General features: G+C 59.2%; 1 pseudogene; it reads left to right on the forward strand.

Annotated features, from left to right (window-relative positions):
- LOC120840001 overlaps nt 1–14,082 on the forward strand; it is a 207,431-nt pseudogene that overhangs the window by 176,721 nt on the left and 16,628 nt on the right.

Consider the following 14,082-nt stretch of genomic DNA (forward strand, 5'->3'; position numbering starts at 1 on the left):
TCTCTCCGTCTCTCCGTCTTTCCGTCTCTCCGTCTCTCCGTCTTTCCGTCTCTCCGTCTCTCCGTCTCTCCGTCTCTCCGTCTTTCCGTCTCTCCGTCTCTCCGTCTCTCCGTCTCTCCGTCTTTCCGTCTCTCCGTCTCTCCGTCTTTCCGTCTCTCCGTCTCTACGTCTCTCCGTCTCTCCGTCTCTCCGTCTTTCCGTCTCTCCGTCTCTCCGTCTCTCCGTCTTTCCGTCTCTCCGTCTCTCCGTCTCTCCGTCTCTCCGTCTCTCCGTCTCTCCGTCTTTCCGTCTCTCCGTCTCTCCGTCTTTCCGTCTCTCCGTCTCTCCGTCTCTCCGTCTTTCCGTCTCTCCGTCTTTCCGTCTCTCCGTCTCTCCGTCTCTCCGTCTTTCCGTCTCTCCGTCTCTCCGTCTCTCCGTCTCTCCGTCTCTCCGTCTTTCCGTCTCTCCGTCTCTCCGTCTCTCCGTCTCTCCGTCTCTCCGTCTCTCCGTCTTTCCGTCTCTCCGTCTCTCCGTCATTCCGTCTCTCCGTCTCTCCGTCTCTCCGTCTTTCCGTCTCTCCGTCTTTCCGTCTCTCCGTCTCTCCGTCTCTCCGTCTCTCCGTCTTTCCGTCTCTCCGTCTCTCCGTCTCTCCGTCTCTCCGTCTCTCCGTCTCTCCGTCTTTCCGTCTCTCCGTCTCTCCGTCTTTCCGTCTCTCCGTCTCTCCGTCTCTCCGTCTTTCCGTCTTTCCGTCTCTCCGTCTCTCCGTCTTTCCGTCTCTCCGTCTCTCCGTCTCTCCGTCTCTCCGTATCTCCGTCTCTCCGTCTTTCCGTCTCTCCGTCTTTCCGTCTCTCCGTCTCTCCGTCTCTCCGTCTCTCCGTCTCTCCGTCTCTCCGTCTCTCCGTCTTTCCGTCTTTCCGTCTCTCCGTCTCTCCGTCTTTTCGTCTCTCCGTCTCTCCGTCTTTCCGTCTTTCCGTCTCTCCGTCTCTCCGTCTTTCCGTCTCTCCGTCTCTCCGTCTCTCCGTCTCTCCGTCTTTCCGTCTTTCCGTCTCTCCGTCTTTCCGTCTCTCCGTCTCTCCGTCTTTCCGTCTCTCCGTCTTTCCGTCTCTCCGTCTCTCCGTCTTTCCGTCTCTCCGTCTCTCCGTCTCTCCGTCTCTCCGTCTCTCCGTCTTTCCGTCTCTCCGTCTCTGCGTCTCTCCGTCTTTCCGTCTCTCCGTCTCTCCGTCTCTCCGTCTTTCCGTCTCTCCGTCTCTCCGTCTCTCCGTCTCTTCGTCTTTCCGTCTCTCCGTCTCTCCGTCTCTCCATCTCTCCGTCTCTCCGTCTCCTCGTCTCTCCGTCTCTGCGTCTTTCCGTCTCTCCGTCTTTCCGTCTCTCCGTCTCTCCGTCTCTCCGTCTCTCCGTCTTTCCGTCTTTCCGTCTCTCCGTCTCTCCGTCTCTCCGTCTCTCCGTCTTTCCGTCTCTCCGTCTTTCCGTCTCTCCCTCTCTCCGTCTCTCCGTCTTTCCGTCTTTCCGTCTCTCCGTCTCTCCGTCTCTCCGTCTTTCCGTCTCTCCGTCTCTCCGTCTCTCCGTCTCTCCGTCTCCCCGTCTCTCCGTCTCTCCGTCTCTGTCTCTCCGTCTCTCCGTCTCTCCGTCTTTCCGTCTCTCCGTCTCTCCGTCTTTCCGTCTTTCCGTCTCTCCGTCTCTCCGTCTCTCCGTCTTTCCGTCTCTCCGTCTCTCCGTCTTTCCGTCTCTCCGTCTTTCCGTCTCTCCGTCTCTCCGTCTCTCCGTCTCTCCGTCTCTCCGTCTCTCCGTCTCTCCGTCTTTCCGTCTTTCCGTCTCTCCGTCTCTCCGTCTTTTCGTCTCTCCGTCTCTCCGTCTTTCCGTCTTTCCGTCTCTCCGTCTCTCCGTCTTTCCGTCTCTCCGTCTCTCCGTCTCTCCGTCTCTCCGTCTTTCCGTCTTTCCGTCTCTCCGTCTTTCCGTCTCTCCGTCTCTCCGTCTTTCCGTCTCTCCGTCTTTCCGTCTCTCCGTCTCTCCGTCTTTCCGTCTCTCCGTCTCTCCGTCTCTCCGTCTCTCCGTCTCTCCGTCTTTCCGTCTCTCCGTCTCTGCGTCTCTCCGTCTTTCCGTCTCTCCGTCTCTCCGTCTCTCCGTCTTTCCGTCTCTCCGTCTCTCCGTCTCTCCGTCTCTTCGTCTTTCCGTCTCTCCGTCTCTCCGTCTCTCCATCTCTCCGTCTCTCCGTCTCCTCGTCTCTCCGTCTCTGCGTCTTTCCGTCTCTCCGTCTTTCCGTCTCTCCGTCTCTCCGTCTCTCCGTCTCTCCGTCTTTCCGTCTTTCCGTCTCTCCGTCTCTCCGTCTCTCCGTCTCTCCGTCTTTCCGTCTCTCCGTCTTTCCGTCTCTCCCTCTCTCCGTCTCTCCGTCTTTCCGTCTTTCCGTCTCTCCGTCTCTCCGTCTCTCCGTCTTTCCGTCTCTCCGTCTCTCCGTCTCTCCGTCTCTCCGTCTCCCCGTCTCTCCGTCTCTCCGTCTCTGTCTCTCCGTCTCTCCGTCTCTCCGTCTTTCCGTCTCTCCGTCTCTCCGTCTTTCCGTCTTTCCGTCTCTCCGTCTCTCCGTCTCTCCGTCTTTCCGTCTCTCCGTCTCTCCGTCTTTCCGTCTCTCCGTCTCTCCGTCTCTCCGTCTCTCCGTCTCTCCGTCTCTCCGTCTCTCCGTCTCTCCGTCTCTCCGTCTTTCCGTCTCTCCGTCTTTCCGTCTCTCCGTCTCTCCGTCTTTCCGTCTCTCCGTCTCTCCGTCTTTCCGTCTCTCCGTCCCTCCGTCTCTCCCTCTCTCCGTCTCTCCGTCTCTCCGTCTTTCCGTCTCTCCGTCTCCTCGTCTCTCCGTCTCTGCGTCTTTCCGTCTCTCCGTCTTTCCGTCTCTCCGTCTCTCCGTCTCTCCGTCTTTCCGTCTCTCCGTCTCTCCGTCTCTCCGTCTCTCCGTCTTTCCGTCTCTCCGTCTCTCCGTCTCTCCGTCTCTCCGTCTCTCCGTCTCTCCGTCTTTCCGTCTCTCCGTCTCTCCGTCTTTCCGTCTCTCCGTCTCTCCGTCTCTCCGTCTTTCCGTCTCTCCGTCTTTCCGTCTCTCCGTCTCTCCGTCTCTCCGTCTTTCCGTCTCTCCGTCTCTCCGTCTCTCCGTCTCTCCGTCTCTCCGTCTTTCCGTCTCTCCGTCTCTCCGTCTCTCCGTCTCTCCGTCTCTCCGTCTTTCCGTCTCTCCGTCTCTCCGTCATTCCGTCTCTCCGTCTCTCCGTCTCTCCGTCTTTCCGTCTCTCCGTCTTTCCGTCTCTCCGTCTCTCCGTCTCTCCGTCTCTCCGTCTTTCCGTCTCTCCGTCTCTCCGTCTCTCCGTCTCTCCGTCTCTCCGTCTCTCCGTCTTTCCGTCTCTCCGTCTCTCCGTCTTTCCGTCTCTCCGTCTCTCCGTCTCTCCGTCTTTCCGTCTTTCCGTCTCTCCGTCTCTCCGTCTCTCCGTCTCTCCGTCTCTCCGTCTTTCCGTCTCTCCGTCTCTCCGTCTCTCCGTCTCTCCGTCTCTCCGTCTCTCCGTCTCTCCGTCTTTCCGTCTCTCCGTCTCTCCGTCTCTCCGTCTCTCCGTCTCTCCGTCTTTCCGTCTTTCCGTCTCTCCGTCTCTCCGTCTCTCCGTCTCTCCGTCTCTCCGTCTTTTGTCTCTCCGTCTCTCCGTCTCTCCGTCTCTCCGTCTTTCCGTCTCTCCGTCTCTCCGTCTCTCCGTCTTTCCGTCTCTCCGTCTCTCCGTCTCTCCGTCTTTCCGTCTTTCCGTCTCTCCGTCTCTCCGTCTTTCCGTCTCTCCGTCATTCCGTCTCTCCGTCTCTCCGTCTCTCCGTCTCTCCGTCTTTCCGTCTCTCCGTCTCTCCGTCTCTCCGTCTCTCCGTCTCTCCGTCCCTCCGTCTTTCCGTCTCTCCGTCTCTCCGTCTCTCCGTCTCTCCGTCTCTCCGTCTTTCCGTCTCTCCGTCTCTCCGTCTCTCCGTCTCTCCGTCTCTCCGTCTTTCCGTCTCCGTCTCTCCGTCTCTCCGTCATTCCGTCTCTCCGCCTCTCCGTCTCTCCGTCTTTCCTTCTCTCCGTCTTTCCGTCTCTCCGTCTCTCCGTCTTTCCGTCTCTCCGTCTTTCCGTCTCTCCGTCTCTCCGTCTCTCCGTCTCTCCGTCTTTCCGTCTTTCCGTCTCCGTCTCTCCGTCTTTCCGTCTCTCCGTCTCTCCGTCTCTCCGTCTCTCCGTCTCTCCGTCTTTCCGTCTCTCCGTCTCTCCGTCTCTCCGTCTCTCCGTCTCTCCGTCTTTCCGTCTCTCCGTCTCTCCGTCTCTCCGTCTCTCCGTCTCTCCGTCTCTCCGTCTTTCCGTCTCTCCGTCTCTCCGTCTCTCCGTCTTTCCGTCTTTCCGTCTCTCCGTCATTCCGTCTCTCCGTCTCTCCGTCTCTCCGTCTCTCCGTCTCTCCGTCTCTCCGTCTCTCCGTCTTTCCGTCTCTCCGTCTCTCCGTCTCTCCGTCTCTCCGTCTTTCCGTCTTTCCGTCTCTCCGTCTCTCCGTCTCTCCGTCTCTCCGTCTTTCCGTCTCTCCGTCTTTCCGTCTCTCCGTCTTTCCGTCTTTCCGTCTCTCCGTCTCTCCGTCTCTCCGTCTCTCCGTCTTTGCGTCTCTCCGTCTCTCCGTCTCTCCGTCTCTCCGTCTCTCCGTCTCTCCGTCATTCCGTCTCTCCGTCTCTCGGTCTCTCCGTCTCTCCGTCATTCCGTCTCTCCGTCTCTCCGTCTTTCCGTCTCTCCGTCTCTCCGTCTCTCCGTCTCTCCGTCTTTCCGTCTTTCCGTCTCTCCGTCTCTCCGTCTTTCCGTCTCTCCGTCTCTCCGTCTCTCCGTCTCTCCGTATCTCCGTCTCTCCGTCTCTCCGTCTTTCCGTCTCTCCGTCTCTCCGTCTTTCCGTCTCTCCGTCTCTCCGTCTCTCCGTCTCTCCGTCTCTCCGTCTTTCCGTCTTTCCGTCTCTCCATCTCTCCGTCTTTCCGTCTCTCCGTCTCTCCGTCTCTCCGTCTTTCCGTCTCTCCGTCTCTCCGTCTCTCCGTCTTTCCGTCTCTCCGTCTCTCCTTCTCTCCGTCTCTCCGTCTCTCCGTCTCTCCGTCTTTCCGTCTCTCCGTCTCTCCGTCTCTCCGTCTCTCCGTCTCTCCGTCTCTCCGTCTCTCCGTCTCTCCGTCTTTCCGTCTCTCCGTCTTTCCGTCTCTCCGTCTCTCCGTCTCTCCGTCTCTCCGTCTTTCCGTCTCTCCGTCTCTCCGTCTCTCCGTCTCTCCGTCTTTCCGTCTCTCCGTCTCTCCGTCTTTCCGTCTCTCCGTCTCTCCGTCTTTCCGTCTTTCCGTCTCTCCGTCTCTCCGTCTTTCCGTCTCTCCGTCTCTCCGTCTCTCCGTCTCTCCGTCTCTCCGTCTCTCCGTCTCTCCGTCTCTCCGTCTTTCCGTCTCTCCGTCTCTCCGTCATTCCGTCTCTCCGTCTCTCCGTCTCTCCGTCTTTCCGTCTCTCCGTCTTTCCGTCTCTCCGTCTCTCCGTCTCTCCGTCTTTCCGTCTCTCCGTCTCTCCGTCTCTCCGTCTTTCCGTCTCTCCGTCTCTCCGTCTCTCCGTCTCTCCGTCTCTCCGTCTTTCCGTCTCTCCGTCTCTCCGTCTCTCCGTCTTTCCGTCTCTCCGTCTTTCCGTCTTTCCGTCTCTCCGTCTCTCCGTCTTTCCGTCTCTCCGTCTCTCCGTCTCTCCGTCTCTCCGTCTCTCCGTCTCTCCGTCTCTCCGTCTTTCCGTCTCTCCGTCTCTCCGTCTCTCCGTCTTTCCGTCTCTCCGTCTCTCCGTCTCTCCGTCTCTGCGTCTCTCCGTCTCTCCGTCTCTCCGTCTTTGCGTCTCTCCGTCTCTCCGTCTCTCCGTCTCTCCGTCTCTCCGTCTCTCCGTCATTCCGTCTCTCCGTCTCTCCGTCTCTCCGTCTTTCCGTCTCTCCGTCTCTCCGTCTCTCCGTCTCTCCGTCTCTCCGTCTCTCCGTCTCTCCGTCTTTCCGTCTCCTCGTCTCTCCGTCTCTCCGTCTTTCCGTCTCTCCGTCTTTCCGTCTTTCCGTCTCTCCGTCTCTCCGTCTTTCCGTCTCTCCGTCTCTCCGTCTCTCCGTCTTTCCGTCTCTCCGTCTCTCCGTCTCTCCGTCTTTCCGTCTCTCCGTCTCTCCGTCTCTCCGTCTCTCCGTCTCTCCGTCTCTCCGTCTCTCCGTCTTTCCGTCTCTCCGTCTCTCCGTCTTTCCGTCTCTCCGTCTCTCCGTCTCTCCGTCTTTCCGTCTCTCCGTCTCTCCGTCTCTCCGTCTTTCCGTCTCTCCGTCTCTCCGTCTTTCCGTCTCTCCGTCTCTACGTCTCTCCGTCTCTCCGTCTCTCCGTCTTTCCGTCTTTCCGTCTCTCCGTCTCTCCGTCTCTCCGTCTCTCCGTCTTTCCGTCTCTCCGTCTCTCCGTCTCTCCGTCTCTCCGTCTCTCCGTCTCTCCGTCTTTCCGTCTCTCCGTCTCTCCGTCTTTCCGTCTCTCCGTCTCTCCGTCTCTCCGTCTTTCCGTCTCTCCGTCTTTCCGTCTCTCCGTCTCTCCGTCTCTCCGTCTTTCCGTCTCTCCGTCTCTCCGTCTCTCCGTCTCTCCGTCTTTCCGTCTCTCCGTCTCTCCGTCTCTCCGTCTCTCCGTCTCTCCGTCTCTCCGTCTTTCCGTCTCTCCGTCTCTCCGTCATTCCGTCTCTCCGTCTCTCCGTCTCTCCGTCTTTCCGTCTCTCCGTCTTTCCGTCTCTCCGTCTCTCCGTCTCTCCGTCTCTCCGTCTTTCCGTCTCTCCGTCTCTCCGTCTCTCCGTCTCTCCGTCTCTCCGTCTTTCCGTCTCTCCGTCTCTCCGTCTTTCCGTCTCTCCGTCTCTCCGTCTCTCCGTCTTTCCGTCTTTCCGTCTCTCCGTCTCTCCGTCTTTCCGTCTCTCCGTCTCTCCGTCTCTCCGTCTCTCCGTATCTCCGTCTCTCCGTCTTTCCGTCTCTCCGTCTTTCCGTCTCTCCGTCTCTCCGTCTCTCCGTCTCTCCGTCTCTCCGTCTCTCCGTCTCTCCGTCTTTCCGTCTTTCCGTCTTTCCGTCTCTCCGTCTCTCCGTCTCTCCGTCTTTCCGTCTCTCCGTCTCTCCGTCTTTCCGTCTTTCCGTCTCTCCGTCTCTCCGTCTTTCCGTCTCTCCGTCTCTCCGTCTCTCCGTCTCTCCGTCTTTCCGTCTTTCCGTCTCTCCGTCTTTCCGTCTCTCCGTCTCTCCGTCTTTCCGTCTCTCCGTCTTTCCGTCTCTCCGTCTCTCCGTCTTTCCGTCTCTCCGTCTCTCCGTCTCTCCGTCTCTCCGTCTCTCCGTCTCTCCGTCTTTCCGTCTCTCCGTCTCTGCGTCTCTCCGTCTTTCCGTCTCTCCGTCTCTCCGTCTCTCCGTCTTTCCGTCTCTCCGTCTCTCCGTCTCTCCGTCTCTTCGTCTTTCCGTCTCTCCGTCTCTCCGTCTCTCCATCTCTCCGTCTCTCCGTCTCCTCGTCTCTCCGTCTCTGCGTCTTTCCGTCTCTCCGTCTTTCCGTCTCTCCGTCTCTCCGTCTCTCCGTCTCTCCGTCTTTCCGTCTTTCCGTCTCTCCGTCTCTCCGTCTCTCCGTCTCTCCGTCTTTCCGTCTCTCCGTCTTTCCGTCTCTCCCTCTCTCCGTCTCTCCGTCTTTCCGTCTTTCCGTCTCTCCGTCTCTCCGTCTCTCCGTCTTTCCGTCTCTCCGTCTCTCCGTCTCTCCGTCTCTCCGTCTCCCCGTCTCTCCGTCTCTCCGTCTCTGTCTCTCCGTCTCTCCGTCTCTCCGTCTTTCCGTCTCTCCGTCTCTCCGTCTTTCCGTCTTTCCGTCTCTCCGTCTCTCCGTCTCTCCGTCTTTCCGTCTCTCCGTCTCTCCGTCTTTCCGTCTCTCCGTCTCTCCGTCTCTCCGTCTCTCCGTCTCTCCGTCTCTCCGTCTCTCCGTCTCTCCGTCTTTCCGTCTCTCCGTCTTTCCGTCTCTCCGTCTCTCCGTCTTTCCGTCTCTCCGTCTCTCCGTCTTTCCGTCTCTCCGTCCCTCCGTCTCTCCCTCTCTCCGTCTCTCCGTCTCTCCGTCTTTCCGTCTCTCCGTCTCTCCGTCTCTCCGTCTTTCCGTCTCTCCGTCTCTCCGTCTCTCCGTCTCTCCGTCTTTCCGTCTCTCCGTCTTTCCGTCTTTCCCTCTTTGCGTCTCTCCGTCTCTCCGTCTCTCCGTCTCTCCGTCTCTCCGTCTCTCCGTCTTTCCGTCTCTCCGTCTCTCCGTCTCTCCGTCTTTCCGTCTTTCCGTCTCTCCGTCTCTCCATCTTTCCGTCTCTCCGTCTCTCCATCTTTCCGTCTCTCCGTCTCTCCGTCTCTCCGTCTCTCCGTCTCTCCATCTCTCCGTCTCTCCGTCTTTCCGTCTCTCCGTCTCTCCGTCTCTCCGTCTCTCCGTCTCTCCGTCTCTCCGTCTTTCCGTCTCTCCGTCTCTCCGTCTTTGCGTCTCTCCGTCTCTCCGTCTCTCCGTCTCTCCGTCTCTCCGTCTCTCCGTCTCTCCGTCTTTCCGTCTCTCCGTCTTTCCGTCTCTCCGTCTCTCCGTCTTTCCGCCTCTCCGTCTCTCCGTCTTTCCGTCTCTCCGTTTCTCCGTCTCTCCGTCTCTCCGTCTCTCTGTCTTTCCGTCTCTCCGTCTCTCCGTCTCCCCGTCTCTCCGTCTCTCCGTCTCTCCGTCTCTCCGTCTCTCCGTCTCTCCGTCTCTCCGTCTCTCCGTCTCTCCGTCTTTCCGTCTCTCCGTCTTTCCGTCTCTCCGTCTCTCCGTCTTTCCGCCTCTCCGTCTCTCCGTCTTTCCGTCTCTCCGTCTTTCCGTCTCTCCGTCTCTCCGTCTCTCCGTCTCTCCGTCTTTCCGTCTCTCCGTCTCTCCGTCTCCCCGTCTCTCCGTCTCTCCGTCTCTCCGTCTTTCCGTCTCTCCGTCTCTCCGTCTCTCCGTCTTTCCGTCTCTCCGTCTCTCCGTCTCTCCGTCTCTCCCTCTCTCCGTCTCTCCGTCTTTCCGTCTCTCCGTCTCTCCGTCTCTCCGTCTTTCCGTCTCTCCGTCTTTCCGTCTTTCCGTCTCTCCGTCTCTCCGTCTTTCCGTCTCTCCGTCTCTCCGTCTCTCCGTCTTTCCGTCTCTCCGTCTCTCCGTCTCTCCGTCTTTCCGTCTCTCCGTCTCTCCGTCTCTCCGTCTCTCCGTCTCTCCGTCTCTCCGTCTCTCCGTCTCTCCGTCTTTCCGTCTCTCCGTCTCTCCGTCTTTCCGTCTCTCCGTCTCTCCGTCTCTCCGTCTTTCCGTCTCTCCGTCTCTCCGTCTCTCCGTCTCTCCGTCTTTCCGTCTCTCCGTCTCTCCGTCTTTCCGTCTCTCCGTCTCTCCGTCTCTCCGTCTCTCCGTCTCTCCGTCTTTCCGTCTTTCCGTCTCTCCGTCTCTCCGTCTCTCCGTCTCTCCGTCTTTCCGTCTCTCCGTCTCTCCGTCTCTCCGTCTCTCCGTCTCTCCGTCTCTCCGTTTTTCCGTCTCTCCGTCTCTCCGTCTCTCCGTCTCTCCGTCTCTCCGTCTCTCCGTCTTTCCGTCTCTCCGTCTTTCCGTCTCTCCGTCTCTCCGTCTCTCCGTCTTTCCGTCTCTCCGTCTCTCCGTCTCTCCGTCTCTCCGTCTCTCCGTCTTTCCGTCTCTCCGTCTCTCCGTCTCTCCGTCTCTCCGTCTCTCCGTCTCTCCGTCTTTCCGTCTCTCCGTCTCTCCGTCATTCCGTCTCTCCGTCTCTCCGTCTCTCCGTCTTTCCGTCTCTCCGTCTTTCCGTCTCTCCGTCTCTCCGTCTCTCCGTCTCTCCGTCTTTCCGTCTCTCCGTCTCTCCGTCTCTCCGTCTCTCCGTCTCTCCGTCTCTCCGTCTTTCCGTCTCTCCGTCTCTCCGTCTCTCCGTCTTTCCGTCTCTCCGTCTCTCCGTCTCTCCGTCTTTCCGTCTTTCCGTCTCTCCGTCTCTCCGTCTCTCCGTCTTTCCGTCTCTCCGTCTCTCCGTCTCTCCGTCTCTCCGTATCTCCGTCTCTCCGTCTTTCCGTCTCTCCGTCTTTCCGTCTCTCCGTCTCTCCGTCTCTCCGTCTCTCCGTCTCTCCGTCTCTCCGTCTCTCCGTCTTTCCGTCTTTCCGTCTCTCCGTCTCTCCGTCTCTCCGTCTTTCCGTCTCTCCGTCTCTCCGTCTCTCCGTCTTTCCGTCTTTCCGTCTCTCCGTCTCTCCGTCTTTCCGTCTCTCCGTCTCTCCGTCTCTCCGTCTTTCCGTCTTTCCGTCTCTCCGTCTTTCCGTCTCTCCGTCTCTCCGTCTTTCCGTCTCTCCGTCTTTCCGTCTCTCCGTCTCTCCGTCTTTCCGTCTCTCCGTCTCTCCGTCTCTCCGTCTCTCCGTCTCTCCGTCTCTCCGTCTTTCCGTCTCTCCGTCTCTGCGTCTCTCCGTCTTTCCGTCTCTCCGTCTCTCCGTCTCTCCGTCTTTCCGTCTCTCCGTCTCTCCGTCTCTCCGTCTCTTCGTCTTTCCGTCTCTCCGTCTCTCCGTCTCTCCATCTCTCCGTCTCTCCGTCTCTTCGTCTCTCCGTCTCTGCGTCTTTCCGTCTCTCCGTCTTTCCGTCTCTCCGTCTCTCCGTCTCTCCGTCTCTCCGTCTTTCCGTCTTTCCGTCTCTCCGTCTCTCCGTCTCTCCGTCTCTCCGTCTCTCCGTCTTTCCGTCTCTCCGTCTTTCCGTCTCTCCGTCTCTCCGTCTCTCCGTCTTTCCGTCTTTCCGTCTCTCCGTCTCTCCGTCTCTCCGTCTCTCCGTCTCTCCGTCTCTCCGTCTCTCCGTCTCCCCGTCTCTCCGTCTCTCCGTCTCTGTCTCTCCGTCTCTCCGTCTCTCCGTCTTTCCGTCTCTCCGTCTCTCCGTCTTTCCGTCTTTCCGTCTCTCCGTCTCTCCGTCTCTCCGTCTTTCCGTCTCTCCGTCTCTCCGTCTTTCCGTCTCTCCGTCTCTCCGTCTCTCCGTCTCTCCGTCTCTCCGTCTCTCCGTCTCTCCGTATTTCCGTCTCTCCGTCTTTCCGTCTCTCCGTCTCTCCGTCTTTCCGTCTCTCCGTCTCTCCGTCTTTCCGTCTCTCCGTCCCTCCGTCTCTCCCTCTCTCCGTCTCTCCGTCTCTCCGTCTTTCCGTCTCTCCGTCTCTCCGTCTCTCCGTCTCTCCGTCTTTCCGTCTCTCCGTCTCTCCGTCTCTCCGTCTCTCCGTCTCTCCGTCTTTCCGTCTCTCCGTCTTTCCGTCTTTCCGTCTTTGCGTCTCTCCGTCTCTCCGTCTCTCCGTCTCTCCGTCTCTCCGTCTCTCCGTCTTTCCGTCTCTCCGTCTCTCCGTCTCTCCGTCTTTCCGTCTCTCCGTCTCTCCGTCTCTCCGTCTTTCCGTCTTTCCGTCTCTCCGTCTCTCCATCTTTCCGTCTCTCCGTCTCTCCGTCTCTCCGTCTCTCCATCTCTCCGTCTCTCCGTCTTTCCGTCTCTCCGTCTCTCCGTCTCTCCGTCTCTCCGTCTCTCCGTCTCTCCGTCTCTCCGTCTCTCCGTCTCTCCGTCTTTCCGTCTCTCCGTCTCTCCGTCTTTGCGTCTCTCCGTCTCTCCGTCTCTCCGTCTCTCCGTCTCTCCGTCTCTCCGTCTTTCCGTCTCTCCGTCTTTCCGTCTCTCCGTCTCTCCGTCTTTCCGCCTCTCCGTCTCTCCGTCTTTCCGTCTCTCCGTCTTTCCGTCTCTCCGTTTCTCCGTCTCTCCGTCTCTCCGTCTCTCTGTCTTTCCGTCTCTCCGTCTCTCCGTCTCCCCGTCTCTCCGTCTCTCCGTCTCTCCGTCTTTCCGTCTCTCCGTCTCTCCGTCTCTCCGTCTTTCCGTCTCTCCGTCTCTCCGTCTCTCCGTCTTTCCGTCTTTCCGTCTCTCCGTCTCTCCGTCTCTCCATCTTTCCGTCTCTCCGTCTCTCCGTCTCTCCGTCTCTCCGTCTCTCCGTCTTTCCGTCTCTCCGTCTCTCCGTCTCTCCGTCTTTTCGTCTCTCCGTCTTTCCGTCTCTCCGTCTTTCCGTCTCTCCGTCTCTCCGTCTCTCCGTCTCTCCGTCTTTCCGTCTCTCCGTCTCTCCGTCTCTCCGTCTCTCCGTCTCTCCGTCTCTCCGTCTTTCCGTCTTTCCGACTCTCCGTCTCTCCGTCTCTCCGTCTCTCCGTCTCTCCGTCTCTCCGTCTCTCCGTCTTTCCGTCTCTCCGTCTCTCCGTCTTTCCGTCTTTCCGTCTCTCCGTCTCCCCGTCTCTACGTCTATCCGTCTCTCCGTCTCTCCGTCTTTCCGTCTCTCCGTCTTTCCGTCTCTCCGTCTCTCCGTCTCTCCGTCTCTCCGTCTGTCCGTCTCTCCGTCTCTCCGTCTCTCCGTCTCTCCGTCTTTCCGTCTCTCCGTTTTTCCGTCTCTCCGTCTCTCCGTCTCTCCGTCTCTCCGTCTCTCCGTCTTTCCGTCTCTCCGTCTCTCCGTCTCTCCGTCTTTCCGTCTCTCCGTCTTTCCGTCTCTCCGTCTTTCCGTCTCTCCGTCTCTCCGTCTCTCCGTCTCTCCATCTCTCCGTCTTTCCGTCTCTCCGTCTCTCCGTCTCTCCGTCTCTCCGTCTTTCCGTCTCTCCGTCTTTCCGTCTTTCCGTCTCTCCGTCTCTCCGTCTCTCCGTCTCTCCGTCTCTCCGTCTCTCCGTCTCTCTGTCTTTCCGTCTTTCCGTCTCTCCGTCTCTCCGTCTTTCCGTCTCTCCGTCTCTCCGTCTCTCCGTCTCTCCGTCTCTCCGTCTCTACGTCTCTCCGTCTCTCCGTCTCTCCGTCTCTCCGTCTTTCCGTCTCTCCGTCTCTCCGTCTCTCCGTCTTTCCGTCTTTCCGTCTCTCCGTCTCTCCGTCTTTCCGTCTCTCCGTCTCTCCGTCTCTCCGTCTCTCCGTCTCTCCGTCTTTCCGTCTCTCCGTCTTTTCGTCTCTCCGTCTCTCCGTCTCTCCGTCTCTCCGTCTTTCCGTCTCTCCGTCTCTCCGTCTCTCCGTCTCTCCGTCTTTCCGTCTTTCCGTCTCTCCGTCTCTCCGTCTTTCCGTCTCTCCGTCTCTCCGTCTCTCCGTCTCTCCGTCTCTCCGTCTTTCCGTCTCTCCGTCTCTCCGTCTCTCCCTCTATCCGTCTCTCCGTCTCTCCGTCTCTCCGTCTTTCCGTCTTTCCGTCTCTCCGTCTCTCCGTCTTTCCGTCTCTCCGTCTCTCCGTCTCTCCGTCTCTCCGTCTCTCCGTCTTTCCGTCTCTCCGTCTTTCCGTCTCTCCGTCTCTCCGTCTCTCCGTCTCTCCGTCTGTCCGTCTCTCCGTCTCTCCGTCTCTCCGTCTCTCCGTCTCTCCGTCTCTCCGTCTATCCGTCTCTCCGTCTCTCCGTCTCTCCGTCTTTCCTTCTTTCCGTCTCTCCGTCTCTCCGTCTTTCCGTCTCTCCGTCTCTCCGTCTCTCCGCCTCTCCGTCTCTCCGTCTTTCCGTCTCTCCGTCTCTCCGTCTCTCCGTCTCTCCGTCTCTCCGTCTTTCCGTCTCTCCGTCTCTCCGTCTCTCCGTCTTTCCGTCTTTCCGTCTCTCCGTCTCTCCGTCTTTCCGTCTCTCCGTCTCTCCGTCTTTCCGTCTCTCCGTCTCTCCGTCTCTCCGTCTCTCCGTCTCTCCGTCTCTCCGTCTCTCCGTCTCTCCGTCTCTCCGTCTCTCCGTCTCTCCGTCTCTCCGTCTCTCCGTCTCTCCGTCTCTCCGTCTTTCCGTCTCTCCGTCTCTCCGTCTCTCCGTCTCTCCGTCTCTCCGTCTTTCCGTCTCTCCGTCTCTCCGTCTCTCCGTCTCTCCGTCTCTCCGTCTTTCCGTCTTTCCGTCTCTCCGTCTTTCCGTCTCTCCGTCTCTCCGTCTCTCCGTCTCTCCGTCTCTCCGTCTCTCCGTCTCTCCGTCTTTCCGTCTCTCCCTCTCTCCGTCTCTCCGTCTCTCCGTCTTTCCGTCTCTCCGTCTCTCCGTCTCTCCGTCTCTCCGTCTCTCCGTCTTTCCGTCTTTCCGTCTCTCCGTCTTTCCGTCTCTCCGTCTCTCCGTCTCTCCGTCTCTCCGTCTCTCCGTCTCTCCGTCTCTTCGTCCGTGTGTAACATTATTCTCGATAAAATAC

This window comes from Ixodes scapularis, unplaced genomic scaffold (assembly GCF_016920785.2).
Source record: "Ixodes scapularis isolate PalLabHiFi unplaced genomic scaffold, ASM1692078v2 PGA_scaffold5__190_contigs__length_132052651, whole genome shotgun sequence".
Lineage (NCBI taxonomy): Eukaryota > Metazoa > Arthropoda > Arachnida > Ixodida > Ixodidae > Ixodes > Ixodes scapularis.